At 39.9% G+C, this 24,149-nt stretch overlaps 1 protein-coding gene across 4 annotated transcripts in view; it reads right to left on the bottom strand.

Annotated features, from left to right (window-relative positions):
• Nucleotides 1–24,149, bottom strand: part of PSD3 (pleckstrin and Sec7 domain containing 3) — a 696,970-nt gene that overhangs the window by 362,808 nt on the left and 310,013 nt on the right. The window contains exon 1 of one of the 4 annotated variants that reach the window (XM_077943114.1): nt 5,094–5,226. The exons of the other annotated variants lie outside the window; for them this stretch is intronic. The gene's annotated coding sequence lies outside the window, so the exon portion shown is untranslated. Of the gene's footprint in view, nt 1–5,093; nt 5,227–24,149 lie in introns of those variants that run through there. 4 annotated transcript variants of the gene reach the window in all.

Here is a 24,149-nt window from a genome sequence, read left to right on the forward strand (position 1 = left end):
TGATCTATCTGATGCTTAGAGGGGTGTTTACCTGCCCAACTATTATTCTACTGTTTAAGTGCAATTTAAATCTAATAATATTTGCTTTGACTATCTGGGTGCTCCAGTATTAAGTACATGTATGTTTATAACTGTTACATCCGCTTGCTGAATGTGATCCCATTATCAATGTATAATGATCTTGTCTCTTTTTACATGTGTTTACTTAAAGTCTGTTTTATCTGATATAAGAACGGCTACATTTGCTTGCTTTTGGGTTCTGTTTGCATGGAATGTCTTTTCCCATACTTTCACATTCAGTCTACAGTTGACCTTTGAATGGGATTTAGGGGCCACCACCTCCATGCAGTTGAAAATCCATATAACTTCTGACTCTCCAAAAACTTAGCTACTAATATGTTAGCCTACTATTGACTAGCAGTCTTACTGATAACATAAATAGGGAATTGACACATATTTTGTATCGTGTATGTATTATATACTTTATTTTTATAATAAACTAGAGAAAAGAAAATGTTACCAAGAAAATGATAAAGAAGAGAAAATGTATGTACTATTCATTAAGTGGATATGAATCATCATAAAGGTCTTCATCCTCAACTTCTCATCGAATAAGCTAAAGAGGAGAAAGGAGTTGTCCTCATCTCAAGGATAAGAGAGGCAGAAAAGGTAGAGGAAGAAGAACACGCAGCAAGAGAGGCAGGCACATTCAATGTAAATTTATAGAAATAATCATAGTTTCCGTCTGACTTTTTAACTTTTTCATTTCCATCCTTCTTCCACTGTTTGCTTTAGTTTCAGTGCCCGGGGTCCACATCATAAAAGAAGTCAAAAACAGTCTTGAATCACTGGAGCCCTTCTGCCAGACTGTCTCATGTCAATTTATTTTCTAGAACTGCTTCTTCCACGTCTTTTTCCTCATCATCTGGCAATGATTTTGAAGCACTCATCTCTAGCAATTCATCTTCTGTTAATTTCTCTGGTGTGATACTTATTTGCTCTTGAATTTCTCTGATATCTATATCTTGAAATCCTTCCTCACCACCCCCCCCACACACCTTTTTTCCCATATCTACAATCTCTTGTCATGATTTTCTTGATTGGCTCAATTGTAAATCATGTGAAGTCATGCACAACATCTGGATAAAGTTTTCTCCAGCAAAAACTTATTGTTTCAGACTTCAAGGATTTCCTTTAACAAGCTTTTCCTTCAACAATGGAATCTTCAATAATGTGATCTTCCAGACTTTCATTATGTTCTATCAGGGTTCTCTTCCATAAGCACTAACAATTCTTTCCAAAAAACACTGTGTGTAGTGAGCCTTAATGGTCCTTATGACCCCCTGATGTAGAAGCTGAATTAGAGATACTGTGTTTGGGTCCTTATGACCCCCTGATGTAGAAGTTGAATTAAAGATACTGTGTTTGGGGGCAAGCAGACGACTTCGATGCCTTCACTGTTGAACTCACAGAGTTCTGGGTGGCTAAGGGTATTGTCCTATATCAAAAGAACTTTAAAAGGCAGTCCCTTACTAACAAGGTACTTCCTGACCTTAGGGACAAAGCACTGATGGAACCAATCCAGCAGAAGAGTTCTTGTTGTCCAGGACTTCTTGTTATACAACCCAAAGACTGGTATCTGTGTTTATCTTTTCTATTCAAGGCTCAGGGGTTAGAAATTTATAGACAAGGGCAGTCCTCATCATAAATCCAACTGTATTTGCACAAAACAGTACAGTTGGCCTATCCCTTCCTTCCTTAAATCCTGGTACTCACTTCCCTTCCTTACTAATAAATGTCCTTTGTGGAAATGTTTTCCAGAAAAGGGGCACTTTTTCTCTACAAAAAAAAAAAACAACTGCCAGGCAGATACCCATTCTTCTCAATGATTTTCTTAATGACGTCTGGGAACTTGTCTGCAGCTTCTTGGCTGTCTGCTGCTTCTCCTGTTATCTTGACATTTTTTAAGGCAAATCTCTTTCTAAAATTATGGAACCATCTTTTGCTGGCATTACATTCTCCAAGTTTAGATCTAACACCTTCCTTTTGCTTTAAGTTGTCATACACTAACTTCATTTTTTCTTAAATCATTATAGAGTCTCTAGGCGTGCCTTTCTTATAGGTATCCTGCATCCACATAACAGGTACATTTTCAATATTAAAAAGTTCAAGGTTTTGTGCCTACTGAGGGAGCTGCAGTGACAACAAATTTCCTTTTCTTTTCTTACAACGGTACTTACATTGCTAGATTCTTTTATCTTGAAATGGCAGGTGACCACAGCTACAGACCTCAATCCATATGATACGTATCAAGCAATTCACCCTTCTTATAATATCATGAATTTTCCCTGCTTCTTGGGAGCACTTCCAGCATCACTAGCAGTACTTTGTATGGATCCCATGGTGTTATTAAAGGTTTATAGTATTGAACTAAACATGATGAAAAATACATGAAAACCATGAGAAAAAAACCTCTTTTTGGGGGTTAGAGGGGGAGACAGGGTCTTGCTCTGTCATTTAAGCTGGAATGCAGTGACACAATCATAGCTCACACTCCTGGGCTCAAGACATCCTGACACCTCAGCCTCCCAAGTAGCTGAGACTACAGGTGTGCACCACCACGGAGATCACTTTTTAATACAATACATAATTTACTGGACAGATGAATTGCTCATATGGAGCTGGTTAGCATCACACAGCGTTTTAAGCAGATACAACACTTGAGCTCACTGCAATAGCAAAAACACGTGGCTTCAGCATTATTCTAGAGTACAGTATGTACTACAGTTAATTTTATGCAGTTATGATTTAATACTGCATCTTTATATTTCTTTACATTTCTCAGGACTGCAAATGGCACCATGTGCAGTCTGGTGTATATAAGTTTTGATAAATTTTAACTTTTTACACTAGACGTGTGTCTATTTCATGGTAGTAAATGATTAAATAAACTAGTATCTACATATATTTTATGAATTCATGTCATAACTCTTGTTTATTTTTCCAGTATTTCTAGTCTACATGGTTTGTCTGCAAGTTTTCTCAAATTGTTGCAAAGCTACCAAAAAATTAAACAACATATTTATTGATTAAAATATCTGCATATAAGTGGACCTGTGCAGGTCAAAACCTGTGTTGTTCAATAATCAACAGGTAAAGTGAGTTTCTTGCAGGCAGCGTAGAGCTGGGTCACGCTTTTTCATCTATTTAGCCAGTCTATATCTTTCAAGTGGAGAATTTAATCCATTGACATTCAAGGGTATCATTGATAGGCGAGAACATACTCTTGTTATTTTGTTAATTGCTTTTTAAGCTGTTCGTATATCTTTTGTTCCTTTCTTCCTCTCTTCATTCCTTTCTTCCTCTTTTTTGTCTATCATTATACAGTTTGGTGGTTTTCTGTAGTGTAAGTTTTGATTCTTTTCTCTTTCTCCTTTGTGTATCTGCTCTGCCAGTGAGTTTTATAATTTTGCCTGTTTTCATGATAGTGATTTTCATCTTTTCACTTCCAGATGCAGGACTCCCTTGAGTATTTTTTGTAAGGTTGGCCTAGGGGTAATGAATTCTCTTAGTTTTTGTTTGTCTGGGAAATACTTTATTTCTCCCTCATCTCTAAAGGATAGCTTTGCTAGGCGTAGTATTCCTGGCTGGCAGTATTTTTCTTTCAGTTCTTTGACTATATATCAGCCCATTCTCTCCTAGCCTGTAAGGTTTCTGCAGAGAAATGTGGTATTACTCTAATGGTGATTCCCTTACATGTGACTTGATTCTCTTGCTGTTTTTAGAATTTCCTTGTTGTCCTTGACTTTTGCCAATTTGACATAAATATGTCTCAGAAGGAAAAAAAAATAAATTTTTGGGTGGAATTTATTTGGGGACTTTTGAGATTCCTGGCTCTAGATGTCCATATCTCTCGCCAAACTTGGGAAGTTTTCAGTTATTATTTCATTAAATATGTTTTCTATGCCTCTGTCTTTCACTTTTCCTTCTGTAAATCCCATAACACAAATATTTATTTACTTAATGGTGTCTCACAAGTCTTACAGGCTCTCTTCACTTTTTAAATTCTTATTTTCTTCTGTTTTTTCCTCAGATCATAATTTCAAGTGAACTTAAGTTTAGAGATTCTTCTGCTTGATCAAGTCTTCTATTGAAGGTCTCTGTTGTATTTTTTATTTCACTGATTGAATTCTTCAAATACAGGATTTTTATTTAATTCTTTTTTATAATTTCTCTCTCTTTGCTGAATTTCTCATTCAATGGTGAACTGTTTTCCTGACTTCATTAAATTGTCTCTCTTTTCTGTATTTCACTGAATTACCATAAAATTATTATTTTGAATTCATAGTCCAGCAAGTCATTGAATTCTTTTTTACTGAGGTCTGTTATTAGAGAGTTATGTTTCTTTAGTGGTGTCATATTTCCTTGCCTCTTCATGTCTTGTCTCCCTGTGTTGATGTCTGTGTGGTAGATATCTGTGTGTTGATGTCTGGTGGAACGGTTGCCTCTTCCAAACACTAGACAGGCTTTTGTACAGAAAGACTTTCACCTTCAGCTGGGTTTTACTGTGCTGGTTGGAAAGAGTGTGTTGACTGTTTCCAGACAGGTGCAATGGTATAGTCTCTGTGCAGACTCTTCATCTGCATTCAATGTTAGCAATAACTGTGGGTGCCGCAGTGGCATATGCTGTAGATGTTTGTGGCAGTGGTGGCAGTGGCATAGGCTGTTAATGTCTTCGGTCCCAAGAGTTTCGGGGGTCCTCCTATTCTCATTTTCCACACAATGGAGAGACTTAGATGAGGGAATTTCTCTCAGTGTCAGGTCTGACGTGGCCTACAAGTGGCTGCAACAGCACTGAGTTCTAGATGCAGCTGCCCGGAGTGGCTGGGGGGCCAGGGTCCTAGGCTCAGAGTCTTGTGAACCTACTGTGGCACCTGCATTTGGGGTGCAAACTTGCTGTCTGTGAAAGGATTGGATATAAGTTGCCCCCAGAACCATGATCTGTGACTCAGAGCTACTCCCTAGCAGCTCAGGCTCAGGGGGCCAGGTTGTAGCTGTGATTCTACTTTTGGGGGATACAGTAAAATACTCACCCAACTCCAGGGAAGTGATACTCTGAAGGTTTAGGCTCAAGGAGCAAGGTATGACTGCTATTTGGCAACTTGACCAGAGGGCAACTCGGGTCACAGGGTATGAGTCACCTTGTGGTAGTGACTCTAGATCCTGGGTTGGTGGTGATCGTCAGCATCTGAGCCTCTGCAAGGCCAGGTACAGTGGCAGCAAGTACCTGAGAATGGCAAAGAATAGCTGTTTTTTGCAGCATGGTCGGGTGAAGAGTGTGGGGGACAGGGAATAGAACAGTGATGATTCCATTCCTCAAGAACAGATGTGTCCCAACAGCTCAGACTCTAGGGCCTAGACCGGCTCCACAGAAGCAGGATACAAGAGCTGTTTGGTCTATACGGTGGTGCGTCTCAGCTAAGCCACTGTTCTGCTTCCCTGGTATATGGGATACTATGTCAGTTCAGCCCAGGGATGTGTAGCTACTACCTCAGCCAGCGCACTGATACCCCAGGGACCAATGTGCTCCTTCAGCTCAGGCCTGGGGGCCTTGACTGTTCTGCACGGCCCAGGCACAGTTTCCCTAGGATGCAGGCTGCTGCTTCAGCTTAGGTACTAGGATAACAGGATCTTTTTGGGGGGCCAAGGCACCGTTTTGGGGACGTGGCACTCCTCCAACTTAGGCTCAGGGAAGATGTGACTTCTCTGAGTGGCCAAAGTACTGTTTCCCCGGGAGAAAGGTACCACTTCAGCTCAGCCCAAGAAGGCGGGGAGAGGGGTAGGTGATGTGGCTGTACTTCTGCTGGCCCCATGGGGAAGTGTATTATTCTGTCTTGCAATGCTATAAAGGAATACCTGAAACTGGGTAGTTTATAAAGAAAAGAGGTTTATTTGGCTCACAGTTCTGCAGGCTGTACAGGAAGCATGGTGCCAGCATGTGCTTCTAGTCAGGACCTAAGGAAGCTTTTACTCATGGTACATGGCAAAGGGGTAGCAGGCATGTCACAAGGTGAGAGAGGGAACAAGAGAGAGAGAAGGAGGGGCTAGGCTCTTGTAAACAACTAGCTCTTACATAAACTAACAGAGTGAGAACTGCTCATTACCTCAGGGAGGGCACCAAGCCACTCATGAGGGATCTACCTTGTAGACCCCAGGATTGTAGAGTCAGTGGCAGTGTGCCCTGTGAACTTCAGAAAAGCTGCAGGCATTGCACTCCAACCCGGGCTGCACCCAAGAAAGCCATTAAGACGGGGCCGCCTAAGGCTTCAGGGGATCACCCTTGGTACCAGTGTACCCAGGATACAAGACATGGAGTCAAGGATTATGTTGGAACTTAAAGGTTTCATGTCTTCTGTGCTGGGTTTCAGACTTGTGTGGGGCCTAGTACCCCTTTCTTTTGGCTGATGTCTCCCTTTTGAAATGGGAATGTGTACTCAATACCTGTACTACCATTGTATCTTGGAGGTAAATAACAAAACAAAATAAAAATGTTAAGTAGATCCTCTGTAATTATGTTACAGCTGTAACTGTTTACTCAAGGTCAGCAAATTTTTTTCTGTAAAGGACCAGATAGTAAATACCTTAAGCTTTCTGGGCCATAAGGTCTCTACACAAATAGGCAACTTTGCCATTGCAACCAAAACAACCACAGACAATAGTAAATTAACACAAGGCTGTTTTCCAATAAAATGTGATCTAGAAAGACAAGAGAGGAATAGGATTTAGCCCAAGGGCCTTAGTTTGCCAAACTTTGCTTTAACTTGTCATTCAAGAACTTTTGCAATCTGGCTACTAACTCCTCACCTTATTTCCCTACTGCTATCTTGCTGACACTGTGTATTAGGTTTTTCTTTTTAAATATAGCAACCACGTATCATATAAAATTACAAGAAAGGTACTAGTTTTGCAAATTAAAAAACTGAGGCATAGAGTACTTTGTTTGTTTATTTGTTTGTTTTTTGAGATGGAGTCTCGTTCTGTTGCCCAGTCTGTCGCCCAGGCTGGAGTGCAATGGCGCCATCTCAGTTCACTGCAACCTCTGTCTCCCGGGTTCAAGCAATTCTCCTGTTTCAGCCTCCCGAGTAGCTGGGACTACAGGCACCTGCCACCATGCCCAGCTAATTTTTTGTATTTTTAGTAGAGACGGAATTTCACCGTGTTAGCCAGGATAGTCTCGATCTCCTGACCTGTGATCCGCCCACCTCGGCCTCCCAAAGTGCTGGGATTACAGGCGTGACCCACCGCGCCTGGCTCTGCATAGAGGGTTTTAAGTAGCTTATAGCCAGGACTAGAAGCTGGACGAAGAATCCATGCTGTTAGCCATTACAAAAAGCTGCCGCTCCATTGGTCAACTCAGCATACCCCCTAAGTTACATGACCACCTCTGTACTTCTGCTCATTAAATTATTTCCTCCTCTCAGCTTGCAGCGAGCCAAGATCGTGCCACTGCACTCCTGCCTGGGTGACACAGCGAGACTCCATCTCAAAAAAAAAAAAAAAAAAAAAAAATTATTTCCTCCTCTAACTATGTCCAACTCATCTTTCATATCCTTAGCTCCAGTCTCACCTCTCACTGAATCTCTCCATGCCTCACCGACTCTCAGTGACATCTCCTTCCCTTTTCTTCTTTCTTTTAGATGGAGTCTTACTCTGTTGCCCAGGCTGGAGCACAGTGGCGAGATCTCAGCTCACTGCAACCTCCACTTCCCAGGTTCAAGCAATTCTCCTTTCTCAGCCTCCTGAGTAGCTGGGACTACAGGTGCATGCCACCACACCTGGATAACTTTTGTATTTTTAGTAGACGGGGTTTCACCATATTGGTCAGACTAGTCTCAAACTCCTGACCTCAGGTGACCTACCTGCCTCTGCCTCCCAAAGTGCTGGGATTACAGGCGTGAGCCACCACACCTGGCCTCTCCTTTTATTCTTAAAATACATATTGCCTACGCTTTTCTATGGGTCCTTATATTTTCATAATTTCATACTGTCTTCCCCACTTACTTTTTATCTTACATTTTCTAGATCCTAGATACCTATCATAGTGTTCTGAAGTTAAAAGGTATTCCTTATTTTTGACTAGATGATATTAACATACAAGGTAATCCATGAATATAGGCCTAAAATAGTATTTGCTGCTCCCCATACTTATTAAGATTAAAGCAAGTGTTCTCTTTACAGTAAATATATCATTTTTCAAGATGAAAAAGGAAACAAAGTATAAATTGGTCTCTTTGATCTTTCTAGAACGAGATATACCGTGCAAAAACGATTATAACAATATATATTCAGTGATTGAACTACTTAGATTATTTTATAGTAAACATCATGTTAGTGTGATTGAATTAGGTTAAAAGTTGTATCTGAAGGACTAGGAAAAATATAACATGCTGATTTTTCTGTTCTTCAAGTCTCAGAAAAGTGGTTCTCATTGAGAAAGACATCCTTGAGAAAGATATAGACCCTCTCCTGACAAAAAAAAAAAAATCAGATATTTATATGAATTTTTCATCAAATCTCTGGGTGCTCCAGACACCCTAAAGTTAAGAAACCCCGTCTGAGAGGATCTCATCTTAGCTACTCACAGCTATAACTCACCTAATAAATTTTCCTTTTAACTCAAGACATTCAAAGAAATTTCAATACACTAACAAGATATGGTCATATTTTTAAAATTCATACCCAAATTAGAAGGTGTCGAAGATCATAAACAATGGAAATGGGGAAATTCATAGTTAAGAGCAAATGGGTGAGAGGGGAGAGCAGGAATATTACCAAAGACTTAAAGATTTCAGTGTCATGTCACTGCTTGCTAGGAAGGCTCTGATGGCCTGGTGACCCTGCCACGTGTATGAGGGGCACCAACGCAGGTTTGGTAGGGGCAACATATATGATCCTATCGCTAAACTTCATACCTTCAAATCAGAAGTGGTAGTATCATATTCTAAAACAATAAATCGAACTAAGAAAAATTAGCATAAGAAAGTAATTGTAATATCTGTTTAAAACTCAGATTTAGAAATAAAAACAAATAAGTTCCAAATAAAAACAAATATGGTCATCTACCATTTAAGAATATCTCAGTCAATGACTAACTGCATATACAAAAGATTATATACCTAATTAGATACATACGCGTAAGATTACAATGGCGGCAAAAAACTCCCACTGCCTAGTGACATTGTGAAGATCCTGACCGAGTGTACGTCCAGGCTAATGTGTGTTTTTGTGTCTCCGTTTTTTAGCAGAAGGCTTAAAATGAAAAAATAAAAACTAAAAAATTATTAAAACCTTATAGAATAAGAAAATAAGGAAAGTATTTTAGTATAGTTGTACAATGTACATGCATTTTAAGTATCACTACGAAATAGTCCAAAAGTTTTAAAAAGTTAAAAAGTTTACAAAGTAAAATAGTTACAGTAATCTAAGGCTGTTATTGAAAGAAAAATGTTTTTTATAAATTTAGTGTAGCCTTAGTGTTGATTGTTTATACAGTCTACAATAGTGGACAGTGACGTCCTAGGCCTTCACATTCACTCACCGACTCACTCAGAGCAACTTCCAGTCCTATAAGCTCCATGCATGGTAAATGCCCTATACGGTGGTACAATTTTTTGTCTTTTCATTACTTTATTTTATGTATTTTATTTGGTAGAGATGGGGGTCTCACTGTGTTGCCCAGGCTGGTCTTTGAGATCCGGGCCTCAAGCAATCCTCCCACCTCAGCCTCCCAAAGTTCGTAGATTACAGGCATGAACAACTGCACCTGGCCTTTTATCTGTCATGTTGCATTTTTATTGTACCTTTTCTATGTTTAGACGTGTTCTGACATACAATTACTTATTATTGTGTTACAACTGTCTACCGTATTAAGGACAGTAACATGTTGCACAGGATTAGAGCCTAGGAGCAATAGGCTATACCATATAGACTAGGTGTGTATCAAATACCATATGATCTAGGTTTCTGCAAGTACGCTCTGATACTCACAAAAGGACGAAATCGCCTAATGACCCATTTCTCAGAACATATACCCATCATTAAGCAGCACATGACTGTATCAACAGAGTAACAACCCCGTGAATACAACAACAGACAAATAACAAACAATAACATTAATGATCATAGTTGCTACATTTTAATTTCCTTTCATTTAAACTTTTTTCAAAAAGTTGAATTTATTAAACGTACTGCTAAGCTGGATTTAATTTTTATAATCTTTTGCACTTGGCACACAAGAATGAGAGCAATATATCACAAAACCCTAAATTTTAACTATTCGACGTGAAATGGTTAAAATCAAACTATCTGTAGAATGTACGTATATTGATGGATGTAGGTAAACTGATGCAGAATTGATAACAGGTAAATTAATACAGAATTTCAAAACTAGCCAAATAGCAATCAAGATAACCAGATGTAGTTTCATCTCTGTTGGCAAAAGAAAAATCTATAAATTTGTGCCTTTCAGAATGAATGACTGTTTCAACAATAGAGGCAAATGCTAAGGTACAGTTGAGGCCCCCCAGAAAGAGGGCAGTCACCCAAATTAAGCAATTAAGTAAGACTTTTGGAAACATATACTTTAAATCACCATTTTTTTGGACGAATATTTAAAGTTTTCCATGATCATATCTTAATTTACTTCTCCATCTGAGTCAATATTCTACTGTCCTGCACAACATCCTGTATTCAGTCTCATGTTTTTCTAGAACCAAATTCTCCCCATGTTTTCCATCTATTCAAATACTACTTACCCTCCGAGGCAAAGAACAAATGAGCATCCCTGTAAAAAGCCTCTGATGACCCCTTTCACCCTGCGCTGCTTCTCCCCTCCTGTCCACGTGATAACCACATATCCCTCACTTCCCATTCTGATCTTCATCATCTCAAATAGTCTGTCTCCTCGTGAAAGTGCATGTCTGTCTCTGTGCAGGATCTTTAGCATGAAATGAGTCATCTGTTCATGAGATTTGTACTATTCATTTGGCACTTAATTACATACCATTTTCTATTTAATGGTTCGTCGTATGAATATTGTCTTGCGTGTAAGTTCATTATCTCCTTATAAGCAATGACTAGCAGTACTGGGTACACAGCAAATACTCCAGAAATATGTGTAGAAATTAAATGTCATTTTTCCTGCCCTCCCCTTTTTAAAACGATCTAAATATTAAAATAAAAACTATACAAATCTCAGTTCCCGACAAATTCTAGGAAACCTGGAGCCACACACAAAAAAAAGAGTCTCTAGTCATTTTCACTTTAAATAGAAAACTAGGACAGGGTCTCAGTCTACTTTAATTCTATTCACTTCAACCAACTCAAAGTTTACTGTGTTTACTATGTCAAAGTTCACTGTGACAGTTGTTCCAAGGGTAACTAAAGGAGCTACATTTCAGATATTAACAATCCATCATCAGAAGGGCATACACGCTAAGTTGCTTTTTCCTAATGTAGTTGGATATCGCATTGAGCCATTCCTATTAATTTGCTTGGGTTTCCCTAAAACCAACAAAAATATTTCTGTAAAATAGCTTGCAAAGCTCCTGATGTACAGAAATGAAGGTTATCTCTCCCTTAAGGTTTGACCGTGGCCCCATTAACACCACTGTCTTATCAAATGAACAAACTCTGACTGGAGGCTTCAATTATATGAATGGTATAAGCACACACACCTCCAAATTAAATCAAGGAGAAAGAACAAAAGAGTATTAACTCCGAAACAAATCTGAAGGAAATCTGCTAGCAGGAACTCCAACAGCACTTCACAAGGTTAACTGCTACTGAAAAGTGTTGCAGGCTCAGTCCACGAGGGGGCAGTGTTGTCTAACTAGCAACAGAACTGAGCTCTTAAAAGGAATACAACTTTCTAAAAATTTCTTTGTAAGCTTTCAGAGGGAAAAAAAAACTTATACTCTTTGAAGGAAAATGTAGAAATCTTTAATTGAGATATCTTTAATTAGGTGAAAACCTAAAAGATGGTCCACTTCTCAAAATCATTTTGTACTTGTTAATACATCGTATCTCTATGGCTAGGATTCTCCTAAAAGAAATGAAGACACTCATCACACCTAGTTCCACAACCTGACCAGGGCTGCTTCAGTCCCAACCAGAACCCTCCTCCTCATTGGCAGCCTGATGAGAAAGTGGTGATCAGTGACAGGTGGGACCCTAATGCTTCATCACAAATTTCAAGCTAGTTCATGATGGCCATTGTATTAAATATCTATCCACTGTTCCCAAAAAACATTCTCATGCAGCAGGAAATACACCCTAAATTTTAGCTTGAGAGAAACAGTTACCAAGCTGTCACAGCGACAAGAGCCCGAGGTGGGCTGCTGAGGGGCAAGGCACCTAGAGGATGTAGAGTACACTCCTAGAGATCCTTAAGAAACAGCCACCGTCTACCCTGAGTAATTCCAATAATCGTGTGACCATTTTTTAAAAAAATGGTTTAATCTAAACAACTTTATACACATACACACACACACACACACACACACACATATACATACACACACACCCTCCTTCTCCTATTTCAATGCATTCAATTACCTCCTAAATGCTAGATGCTTCAGTCTTTATCGGACTGGACTCATCTATGGCATGTCTCTGCAATTACTGCCTCCTTTTGAAAATCCTCTCTCTCATTTTCCAAATATCTTCCTGTTAAAATTTCCCTTCTCTATCCCTGGTTGATCCTCCTAAATTTCTTCTAAATACTACTTTGTCGGCCTGTTCTTCAATTTTTTTTTCTTTAGAGTGCAAACTTCATATTTCTTGTCATTTTCCACATGATTCCCGGGCAGTCATACCCACTTCTAAAATGTCTTCTAAGCCCCAATGGCCAAAGGCTTCAGACCTGCACCCACAGACCCAGAAACCAGTCTGGCCCTTGCAGATAGAGACTTCAGGCCTCCTAGGAGCCAGGCCAGCCTCAGGGGCTTCATGCTCTACAGAACCCAGGATCCAGGCCTGCTCCAGCAGACCCTGCGGCCACACAAGCTGCCACGAACCCAGGACCCAGGCCTAGGGACCCAGTCTCCAGGCAGGACCAGTGCCAGTGGACTAAGGATCTAGGCATGCCCCCAGTGAACCCAGGGTCTAAGCCCCAGGCTGGCCTTCATGGACCCAGGCTCCAGAACTGCCCGTACAGGCCCAGGTACCAGGATGGTCCCCACAAACTAAGGACCCTACCTCTACCACTACAGACTCAGGCTCTAAGCACACCCCAATGTCAGGTCAGCCACTGTGAACTCAGGCTCCTAGCCCATCCCTATGGATCTAAGGTACTAAGCCCATCTCAGCACCAGGCTGGCCCCTGCAAATCCAGACTTTGGGCCTGTCCTCACAAACTCAGGCTCTAGGCCCAACTCAACAGACACAAGCTCCAGGCCCACCACAGTAAACCCAGGCTCCAGACTTGAACCTGAAAATCCAGGCTCTAAGCAAACCCCAGTGGAGCCAGGAACCAGCCTGCCCAAAGGCTCCCGTAGCAAGCCCACACACATTCCCTTCCAGAGGGGGGATTATAAGATCATCTCAATAGACTCACAAACAGCATTTCAGAAAATTCAACACCCTTTCATGATAAAAAACAAATAAATAAACAAACAAAAAACCTCTCAACAAATTAGGTAAAGAAGGAATATACCTCAACATAATAAAGACCCTATGTGACAAGCCCACAACTAACATCACACTCTTAAAAAACAAGGCAAGGATGCCCACTCTCATCACTTCTGTTAGCATAATATTAGAATTCCTAGCCACAGTAATTAAGCAAGAAAAAGAAACAAAAGGCAGCCAAATTGAAAAGGAATAAGTAAAATGGTCTCTTTTTGCAATTGACATGATTTTATATATAGAAATCCTAAAGATACCACCAAAAAACTGTTAAAACTAATAAATTCAGTAAGGTTGTCGGATACAAAATCAACATAGAAAAACCAGCAGCAATTCTATAAAGTAATAACTATACAAAAAAGATATCAAAAAATAATCTCATTTGTAATACTTACAAAAAGCAAAATACTTCAGAATAAACCTGACCAAGAGAGTGAATGAACTGTACACTGAAAACTATAAAACACTAATGAAAAAAGTTGAAGTGACAAAAATAAATGGAAAGATATACCATGTTCAAAGATTGAAGGAATTGTTAAAATGTCCCTATAACCTGAAGCAATCTACAGATCCAATGTAACACTTACAAATATTCTAATGGCATTTTTCACAGAGATGGAAAAACAATTCTAAAATTCATATGGAACCAAAAAAGACCGTGAATAACCAAACCAATCTGGTGCAAAACAAAGCTGGAGGCATCACGTTACTTGATTGCAAAATGTACTACAAAACTATGCTAACCAAAACAGTGTGGTACTAGCATAAAAACAGACCTAAACCAATGGAACAGAATAGGGAGCCCATAAATAAACCCTTAAGTTTATAGTCAATTGATCTTTGACAAAGGTATCAAGGACACACAATGGGGAAAGAACATCAATGAATAGTGCTGGGAAAGCTGAATATCCACATGCAGAAGAATGAAATCAAACCCTTATTTTACAACACATACAAAAATCAACTCAAAATGGAGTAAAGACTTAAATGTATCACCTGAAACTACAAAACTACTAGAATAAAACACAGGAAAAAAGGCTTCTTGACATTGGTCTAGGTCATGATTTTTTTGTATATAACACCAAAAACACAGGCAACAAAAGGAAAAACAGACAAATGGGATTGCGTCAAACTAAAAAGCTAACACACAGCAAATGAAACAATTGTCAGGGTGAAAAGACAACCAACAGAAGTGAGTAAATACATGGCAAATCATGTATCTTATAAGCAGTAAATATCCAAAATATAAATATATATACATTTTATTTGTCAAGCAACTCAATAGCAGGAAAACAAATAACCCAATTTAAAAATGGGCAAAGGACTGAAACAGACATGTCTAAAAGAAAACATACAAATGGCCAACAGATACATTTTAAAATGCTGAACATCACTAATCATCATCCAGAAAGAGTAAATGAAAACCACAATAAGGTATCACCTCGAACCTGTTAGAATGGCTAATATCAAAAAGATAAAGTACCAGATGCTGGAGCCATGTGGGAAGAAGGGGAACTCTGTACACTGTTGGTGGAAAAGTATGGAAGTTCCTTTAAAAAAGTAAAAATAGGGCCGGGCATGGTGGCTCCCACCTGTAATCCCAGCACTCTGGGAGGCCAAGGCAGGAGGAATCACCTGATGTTGGGAGTTAGAGACCAGCCCAACCAACATGGAGAAACCCTGTCTCTACTAAAAATACAAAATTAGCCGGGCATGGGTGGCACATGCCTGTATTTGCAGCTACTTGGGAGGCTAAGGCAGGAGAATCGCTTGAACCCAGGAGGCAGAGGTTGCAGTGAGCCGAAATCGTGCCATTGTACTCCAGCCTGGGCAAGAAGAGCGAAACTCCGACTCAAAAACCAAACAAAAAACAAGTAGAAATAGAACTACCATATGATCCAGCAACTCCATTTCTTTGTATTTAGCCAAAGGAAATGAAGTCAGTATATCAAAGAGATACCTGCATTCCCATAGTCTTTGCATCTTTATTCACAAGAGCCAAGATATGAAATCAACCTCAGTGTCTATGGATTGATGAATGGATAAAAAAAGTGGCATACATATATATACAACAGAATACTATACAGTCTTAAAAATAAAGAAGAAAATCCCATCATTTGTGACAAAACAGATGACCCTGGAGGACATTACGCTAAGTGAAATAAGTCAGGCACAGAATGACAAATATTGCATGATCTTATTTATATGCAGAATCTTAAAATGTTGAGCTCATAGTAGCAAAGAGTATAATGGCAGTTACCCAGGCTACAGCAGGGAGCGGGATGAGGAGATGTTGGTCAAATGGAACAAAATTTCAGTAAGACGGGATGAATAAATTCTAGAGATCTGTCAGACAGCACAGTGCCTATAATTAATAATGCATTACACACTTGAAAATTGCTAAAGGGGTAGATCTTAAATGTTCTCACCACAAAAAAAAAAGTATGTAAGGTAAAGAATATGTTAGTTAGTTTAATTTAATCATATCACAGTGAATACATGTAGGAAGATATAACATTTTATGACATAAATCTATATAATTTTTATTTGTCAATTATATCTTAATAAATAAAATTTTTAAAAAAAAGAAAAGAAGGGAGATAATTCTTTAACATTTCTTTTTAAATAAAAAAATAAATCTCTTCCCTCTAGCCCAGACCTGAATACCCATCGGCCCACTGAATATCTGCATCTGAATGTGCCATCGGAATCTCCAACGCAACATGTCCCAAAATGTCAGCATTCTTCCACCTCATCCCCAAATCCACTCCTCCCTCAAAGCACTACATGTTGAAAGGCACTTCCGTCCACCCAGCTGCCCATAGCAGAAACCACCCTCAATGTCTTCACCTTCCTTTCTTCCCGTATCTAATCAGTTCCCAATATCGGCTATCCCTGCAGTATGTCTCGTCTTCCGAATCTCCACTGCCTCAGTTCAGGTCTTCCTTATGTGTCCCTTGCATTCCTGCACTACTTTCAGGCAGAGATGGAGATGGTTTACCCCACTATCCATTTGTCCTCTTCCCTTACTGATAGAACTCCTCCATTTTTAGTGGGGCACACGGCCGCTGAATAAATATTATATTTTCAGCCTTTCTCTTACAGCTAAAAGTGATCATGGCACGACATAGGGGCAATGAGCTCTAACTAGATGTCTTCCGTGACAATTTCTCCAACATAAAAGCAAGTCCTCACTTAACATTGCAGATTAGTTCTTGGAAACCAAGACTTTAAGCAAAACGACCTACAGCAAGTCCTCAAATAACACTGTTTTGTTATATTGATAACATAATCGGTTTTGTTACACATCCTATAAGTTTCGCTTGAAGTCGTAGTTTCCAAGAACCTATCAAGGATGTTAAGGACTTACTGTATCCTTATATTACAGCTAGTGCATGCCCCTTTGCTCTTGTGATTCCCACCCCCAACCCCGCCCCCTGCATTCCTGCTCTCAGGAACTTGGAGCTCATGCAACCACACCAGAAGATGAGAAAATCTCCAAGGATAGCAGACCAACTAGCCCAAAGCAGCCAGGACCTGGGACACTGTGGAACCAACATGCAAGCTCTGATTCATCTATCTGGATTCCTTCCATGGTGGAGAACGTTTATTTTGTCTAAGCCACGGGTGTGTGGGTGTGGGCGGGCGGGCGTATGTGTGTGTATGTATTCATGCATCCTAACAAGGTTCACTGCCTCCAATCTCACCTCTCCAAAACCACAATCTATCTCTACATTGCTTCCAGGCTGATTTCCTAAACCCTAAATGTGGAGAATCAATCCATGATTTTTTTAAAAAAATTAATAAAATACACACTCACAGCATGCTTTAGCATGGCATGTAAGACCATTCATAACCTAGTCCCTGCCCACCTGAAATCTTCTCGTTCATTGCTCCCTCTTGACACCAGCTGCTCTGACCAAGCCATCGTCTGCACAACACCACAGCTTTATATGTGCTTCTGCCACCGTCAAAATATCTTGCTTCCCAGCACCCATTCTAAATTATCTTCAAAAACTCTGCTCAGATGTCACCTCTTCCAAGAAGCCTTCTCTCCATCCTGACTGGGGTACAAATTCATAGCCTGCCAAAGCCTCTGTTCTTACCTCTACTGTAGCAGGCATCATCCTGTGTTAAATCATGTTATGACTTGCCTGTTTCTCCAACCAGACTTCACAGTCAGGCTGTAGGCTTCATCTCTCTGTCTCTGGCCCAGCAACTATAGGTATTCACTGAACGCATGTTGAAAAAGTAAGTACTTCCGGGAATGTAGTGAAGGAAGTTTTTGGCACCTGGTACCTGACATATTAATAAACGAAAACCTAGGCCTCTTGATTCTTTGCCCAAGCCTGTTTCCAGTACATCAGCATTTCCCCAACTGTGTTCCAATAACATCCATTCAGAAAATGTGAATAATGTGTGGGTTTCCAGCCATGCAATACAGCTTTCAGTTCCACTAACCTGTCAAACTCCCACCACCCTCAAAGCCTCTGACCTCACCCTTTTGGTCTTCTACCCGGAGGGAGGGCACTCTGCCTGCGTGGTGCCCCTTTCCCTGGTTCCCACCATTCAGCCATCATTCATGCCAGTTCAGACCCGGTGAAGACCATCTGATCTTGCAATATTTTTAATAATCCTCTAGTTTGGCTAACGACTGCCCTGAAACTCACCAGGCTCTACAATTTCCTTCATTCTCCTTTCGACACATTAAGGTTTTGCCTCTTGGATTTTTTTAGCACTAGTCCCTGTCTTCACGATTTTCACAGAATATCTAGAGTGGATATATAATTTACTTGCAAATATGTTCAGCTTCTTAGGATATTATCCCTCAGAGTTTAAATTCATACAAAAGGAGCCAGGTGATCTCTTCCTGGGCTTCAGTTTCTTCTAGCAGTGTTCGTTCTACCCCTTCAAACGAGGTGACTGTGCTCCTTGATAGAGAAACGCCAGCCACGAAGGAGTTTCGTATCTCTGCTTTATCTCAGAAATCTGTTGGCATTACCTCACACACCCTTAGCCAGGAGCCCAACCTTTCCTAGCTCTCTTTCTTTTCCAGACACCACACAGTTATTGCCCTTGACCCGTGAGAACAGGATTGCTCAAGGTGCCATCCAAGAGCTACCTGAATCGGAATCATCTGAGGAGCTCATTCAATACAAGATTTCTGAGTCAAACAGAATCAGAATCACTGGAGTGCAGTTCAAAAATCTGAATTTTTAACAAGCATGGAAAGCATCCAAGGTGGCAATAGATCCTTTGCTTGCCAGGCGGGGCAGGGCAGGACTGGGGCAGCCAGGATCCCCAGAAACTGTCACCCGCAGCCCAAGACCACTGCTTTCCTTCGCTTCCCTGCGCAACACAAAGACTGTAATTTTCTATATGCCCCTTGAAGTAAAAAAGTTTCATGGAGTTTCTAGAATTTCCTAGAGAACTACTAAATTAGTGTTTCTAGGGCAGGTTCACAATGATCCTTTCCAAAACTTCTACAGGACAATCTAATATGCCCTAATGCTTAAACACCATCGCTTTAAAACAGCAATTCTCAACTCTTTAAGGGCAAAAATACCTTTTCATAACATTTTGCAATGCCTCCTTTATTATCCTAAAGTGAAGTTCATAAACAATATAACTGCCTAAATATAAAATTCAAAATAATCCATATAAAGTCCTAAATAACACAAAGGGGAAACAAAATTAAAATGATTTTCATTACATAAATGCTCAGATTAGTCAGACACCTGCTGTACCTAAAGGAGAATCATGCTGAAAGCAAGGTCCGAGTATAGACAGATACAGGGGCACTGAAATGGTCACTCAGGAGCATGAGCACTGCTTTCTTGGATGTGACACTTTGAAAATAGTAAACAACTTTTAGTAAATTTGCAAAGAAGACAAAGTATAATCTTCTCTTGATTTACATGGTACTTACAGTCCGAGAAAACTCACTGATATTTAAAACCACGTAAAAAACATTGTACTGACATATTCTAATGCCAGATAATTAGAAACATATTTTTATCCTACATGAATGTCCAACAGGACATTCGAGGCCATGCAGAATGTAGAATAGTTCTTCCTGCTGTGGTACTATCCCAGGGACTAACAGTTGTCTAGCATCCCTAGTCACCACCTATTAAAGGCTAGTAGCCACCCACCCCTCCATCCCCAATCACTGTGATAATTAAAAATATATCCAACCATTCAACCTCTCCAAACAATATGAACAGAGGTACCTGTGTCAGGCTATATTATTATTTTCCCTTGTGACACTATCATACATTATAGTGACTCTAGAATCTCTGCGTGATTCCACCTATACTTACAATATTTTCAAAAGCAAATATTTGCATAAATTCTACCATAACAGAAATTGCTGGTGAAATTCTACATGAATGGAATGAGAATTTCACAGATATGAGAAACCTTCTTCAGAAATTCTCGAAAAAACAAACGCAAACTACATTTTTTTAAACAATCAAATCGCATTTTCCTGTTGACATATTTCAATTTCAGAGCTATCTTCTCACTATTAATATTCAATTGGCAGTGGTTCCTAAGCAGTTCAGCTCTGCATGTCAGTAAAATATATCAAACTACAGTTTAAATGTATTAAATGATTCCAAAATGCATCCTTTTAGTGTTAAAATGGTTATAAACAGCTCAAGTAAATTATCTTTGAAAACACAATGGTTCTCAAGCCTGTAGGTGCGTCATAACTATCACCAGGGGAGATGCTTAAAATTTCGAGATGCTTGGGCCATCTCTTGCCCACAGATTCTAACTGCACAGGCGTGGGTTAGGTAGAGCCTAAGAACCTTTATTATTTTTTAAAAGGTCTACAGGTGATCCTCATGCTGGCAGAGGCAGATCTGGTTTTGTGGGTCCTGAAACCTATACAACTGGGCAGGGAGTGGCGGGGAGTCTCTTTAAGAAAAAGGACAAAAAAATGGCAGGTCTCTTGGAGCCTTGGGAAAGCTTCCTGCACTGGCTTCATAGTAAATCCCTCTCTGGATGCTACTTGCGGTTGCAAAGTGTGACAGAATGAAACTCACAAGGGAACACATGGGCAAAAGTATAAAGTCATACACTATGTGTGCAGAGGCCATAAGACCAATGTCCATGGGCTTCAGGAGAGACTATAAATGAGTAAGGCAGGCAAGGTATGAGACAACACAGGAGGGAGAGGTGACCGAGTACCTGTGCTCTGAATGCACCAGCTATGTCGTGTCAATGCTAATGCACACTCAGTGTTGCGTTTCTCAAATTCAAGAGAAGCTTCAAGTCTGGATTTTTACATGAAATCTCCCAGTTCTTAAAAGTTAGCTCAATTTTTTAATAAAACATTGGCTAAACCAAATAAATCATGAGTTAAAAATGCCAGTATGTCACTTCTGCTTTATAGAAGAGAAAAGATACTTCCTACCTAAAAATAAAACTGAAGAGTAGATGGTTTATTCAAGGATCCATGAAGGGAGACTGCTGAAAACATAGTTTGTGAGGCAGTTCATACATCTGACAATGAAAAAATGGTTTGTTCAGGGATTCTGCCACATCTCAAGGACCTAAGTTTACTCTAACACATCCTAACTGCACCCAAAGAGTTCTATAAGTCAATAAAAGACAAGCTCTCCAATATAAAACTCATGAACAGGAAAATCTTTCAAAATGAATCATAAATGGCTAACAAGCATGTGAAAAAAAGTCTGACCTCAATTACATCCGGTGCAGCAAGTCTGCGGAGATTAAAGTTCTTAGTTCTAATTGTGACGTTCTGAGAATACAGGAATAAACTAAACGAAAGCGCTTTTCCTATTCTCCCACTCAACCTACACAGAAGTCCTAAATAACGTTTGTGACCAAACGTTTTCCCCACAAACTGAGCAAACAATCAGTTCTGCAGGAGACACCACCTGGGTGTCCTGGAATTCAATTCAACTGCAACACTATCTAACTGGAGATAGTATGAGATCCCACAGGTTGGGGGCTCAGTCCCCAAGACTGCCCCTTCCCTTCAGATGCCCATCTATAGCCGCAGGTTGTTTCGTGTGTGCTTCTGACTGGCTATAAATCAGGGTTCTCACAACCTTGGGTTCAATTAATCTGCTAAATCAGCTCACAGAACACAGGGAAAAACTTTTGTTTACCAGCTTATGATAAAGGCTATTACAAAGGATACAAATAAAGGGAGGTATGGAGCAAGGCACGTGGGAAGGGGCAGAGAGTTCCATGCCCTCTCTGGACACCCCACCCTCCCGGAACCTCCATCTGCAAACCCTGTCCTTTTGGGTTTTTATGGAGGCCTCATTAGTGGGCATGATTTACTCAATCACTGGCTACTGGTGATCCCCTTAACCTTCACCCCTCTCCCCTCCCTGGAGGTTAGGGGATGGAACTGAAAGTTCAAACCCTCTAATCCAGGGGTGTCCAATCTTTTGGCTTCCCTGAACCACACTGGAGGAATTGTCTTAGGCCACAGATAAAATACACTAACAACAGCTGATGAGCTTTAAAAAAAAAAAAAAAACTCATAATGTTTAAGAAAGTTTACAAATTTGTGCTGTGCCACATTCAAAGCCATCCTGTGCTGCACGTGGCCCATGGGCTGTGGGCTGCATAAGCTTGCTCTAAGCTTGGACAAGGTAGCCCCGTTCTAAAGCCACCTAAGGGTTGCCAGGCATCAGTTAATTCATTCGCACACAAAAAGACATGCCACTTTGAAAATCCTAGAAATTTTAACAGGAAACTCAGAGGGAAGACCAAATATAGTCATGTGCCACATAATGACATGTGGCTCACCAGTGACCACATATAGGACGGTGAGCCATAAGATTATAATGCCATATTTTTACTGTACCTTTTCTATGTTTAGATACACAAAGACCACTGTGTTACAACTGTCCACAGCATTCAATACAGCAACATGCTGTGTAGGTTCGTAGCCTAGAAAACAACAGGCTAAGCCATATGGCCTAGGTGTGCAGTAGGTATACTATCTAGGTTTGCATAAGTACGTTCTATGATGTTTGCACAAAGATGAAATCACTTCACGACACATTTCTCAGAATGTGTCCCTTTCTTTAAGTGACACATGGCTGTATATATTTCACAGTGTTAGGTGTGATGTCCACTGCTGTTCCAAAGCTGATCTGATCCTACTCTCAAAAAAGTCAAATCCTTCAGCTTTTTGACAGCTACTTTATATATATGTGTGTGTGTGTGTGTGTGTGTGTGTATTAAACACCAATCTAAAAAAAAAATTGATCTTGTAGACAAAAATAAAATGTTGCACTGAAAAGACAGTAGAAATAAGCTTTTCAATATGCTCTCCTGGTTGATTTCTGCAACACTTCTTAGTTATTTTAGTATATAAAACACCAACCAACTCCAATAAAGTAGTTAAGGCTACCAGTATACAGCCCATTCTACAGATACGTGGGCCAGTGTGGAATAAGATGGAACCTCTGACTTATTATACCAAAACCCCTAGCCAAAGAGAAAGTTATAGTCACTTCCTGGCCCACTTCGTCAAGCCAAAACAGACCACTGAAAACTACTGCCTCTCAAGCAGAGACTGTGGCATAGCTAAAATAATGGAGAACATATGGTCAATTTAACAAGGGCCAAGGAACAGTGAGCAAGTCTAACACATACTTGTTATTAGACTGTAAAATCATTTTTCTGCTTTCCATAATGGGTGGGAAGGAGGCTGGGGAGTGGAAAGGAAGGAGCAAAAGAAATAAAAATTGCCAAACAAAGAAGATTTACTAAAGGACTAGCCACAAAATTATAAACCAACTTCCATCCGTGGTGAAAACAAGAAAATAACTCAACAGAAAACCTTAGAATTAGTGGATTTGTCATTTCTTCCTTTGTTTATTTGTGGTTTTCTATCCCAGCCCACATTTTTCCTAAAGAAATGACTCGTAGGTTTCCTGGGTCCTGCAGCCAGATGCAAAGATCTGAATAGGCACGAGTAGCGGCTGAGCTACCATGTTAATTTTTTCATGTCTTGCTCTCCAGGAATTCTGCGTGTACGGTGAGGTGTCTACCCGAAGCAGACGCTCAACATTCACCCAACACATTCTATCTGTTATTCAGAATTATTCAGCTTCTTCTTCGCACTAAAAACAAAAAATAACTAACTCAAAATGGACCACAGACACAAAGGTAAGAGTTACAACTATAAAACATAGAAGAAAATACAGGAGTAAATCTTCTTCACTTAAGTTAGGCAATGGTTTCTTAGACATGGCATGGAAAGTACAAGCAACAAAATAAGAGAGAGATAACTGGACTTCACCAAAATTAAAACCTTTTGTACTATAAATGATGACTATTAAGAACGTGAAAACATAACGAATACAATAGAAGACAGTATCTGCAGTCATATAATTAAAAGCAGTTTGCATACAGATTATAGAAAGAGCTCTTTTAACTCAATCATAAACAGACAAATAAGCCAA

Source organism: Macaca mulatta, chromosome 8, assembly GCF_049350105.2.
Source record: "Macaca mulatta isolate MMU2019108-1 chromosome 8, T2T-MMU8v2.0, whole genome shotgun sequence".
In the NCBI taxonomy this organism is placed as follows: Eukaryota; Metazoa; Chordata; class Mammalia; order Primates; family Cercopithecidae; genus Macaca; species Macaca mulatta.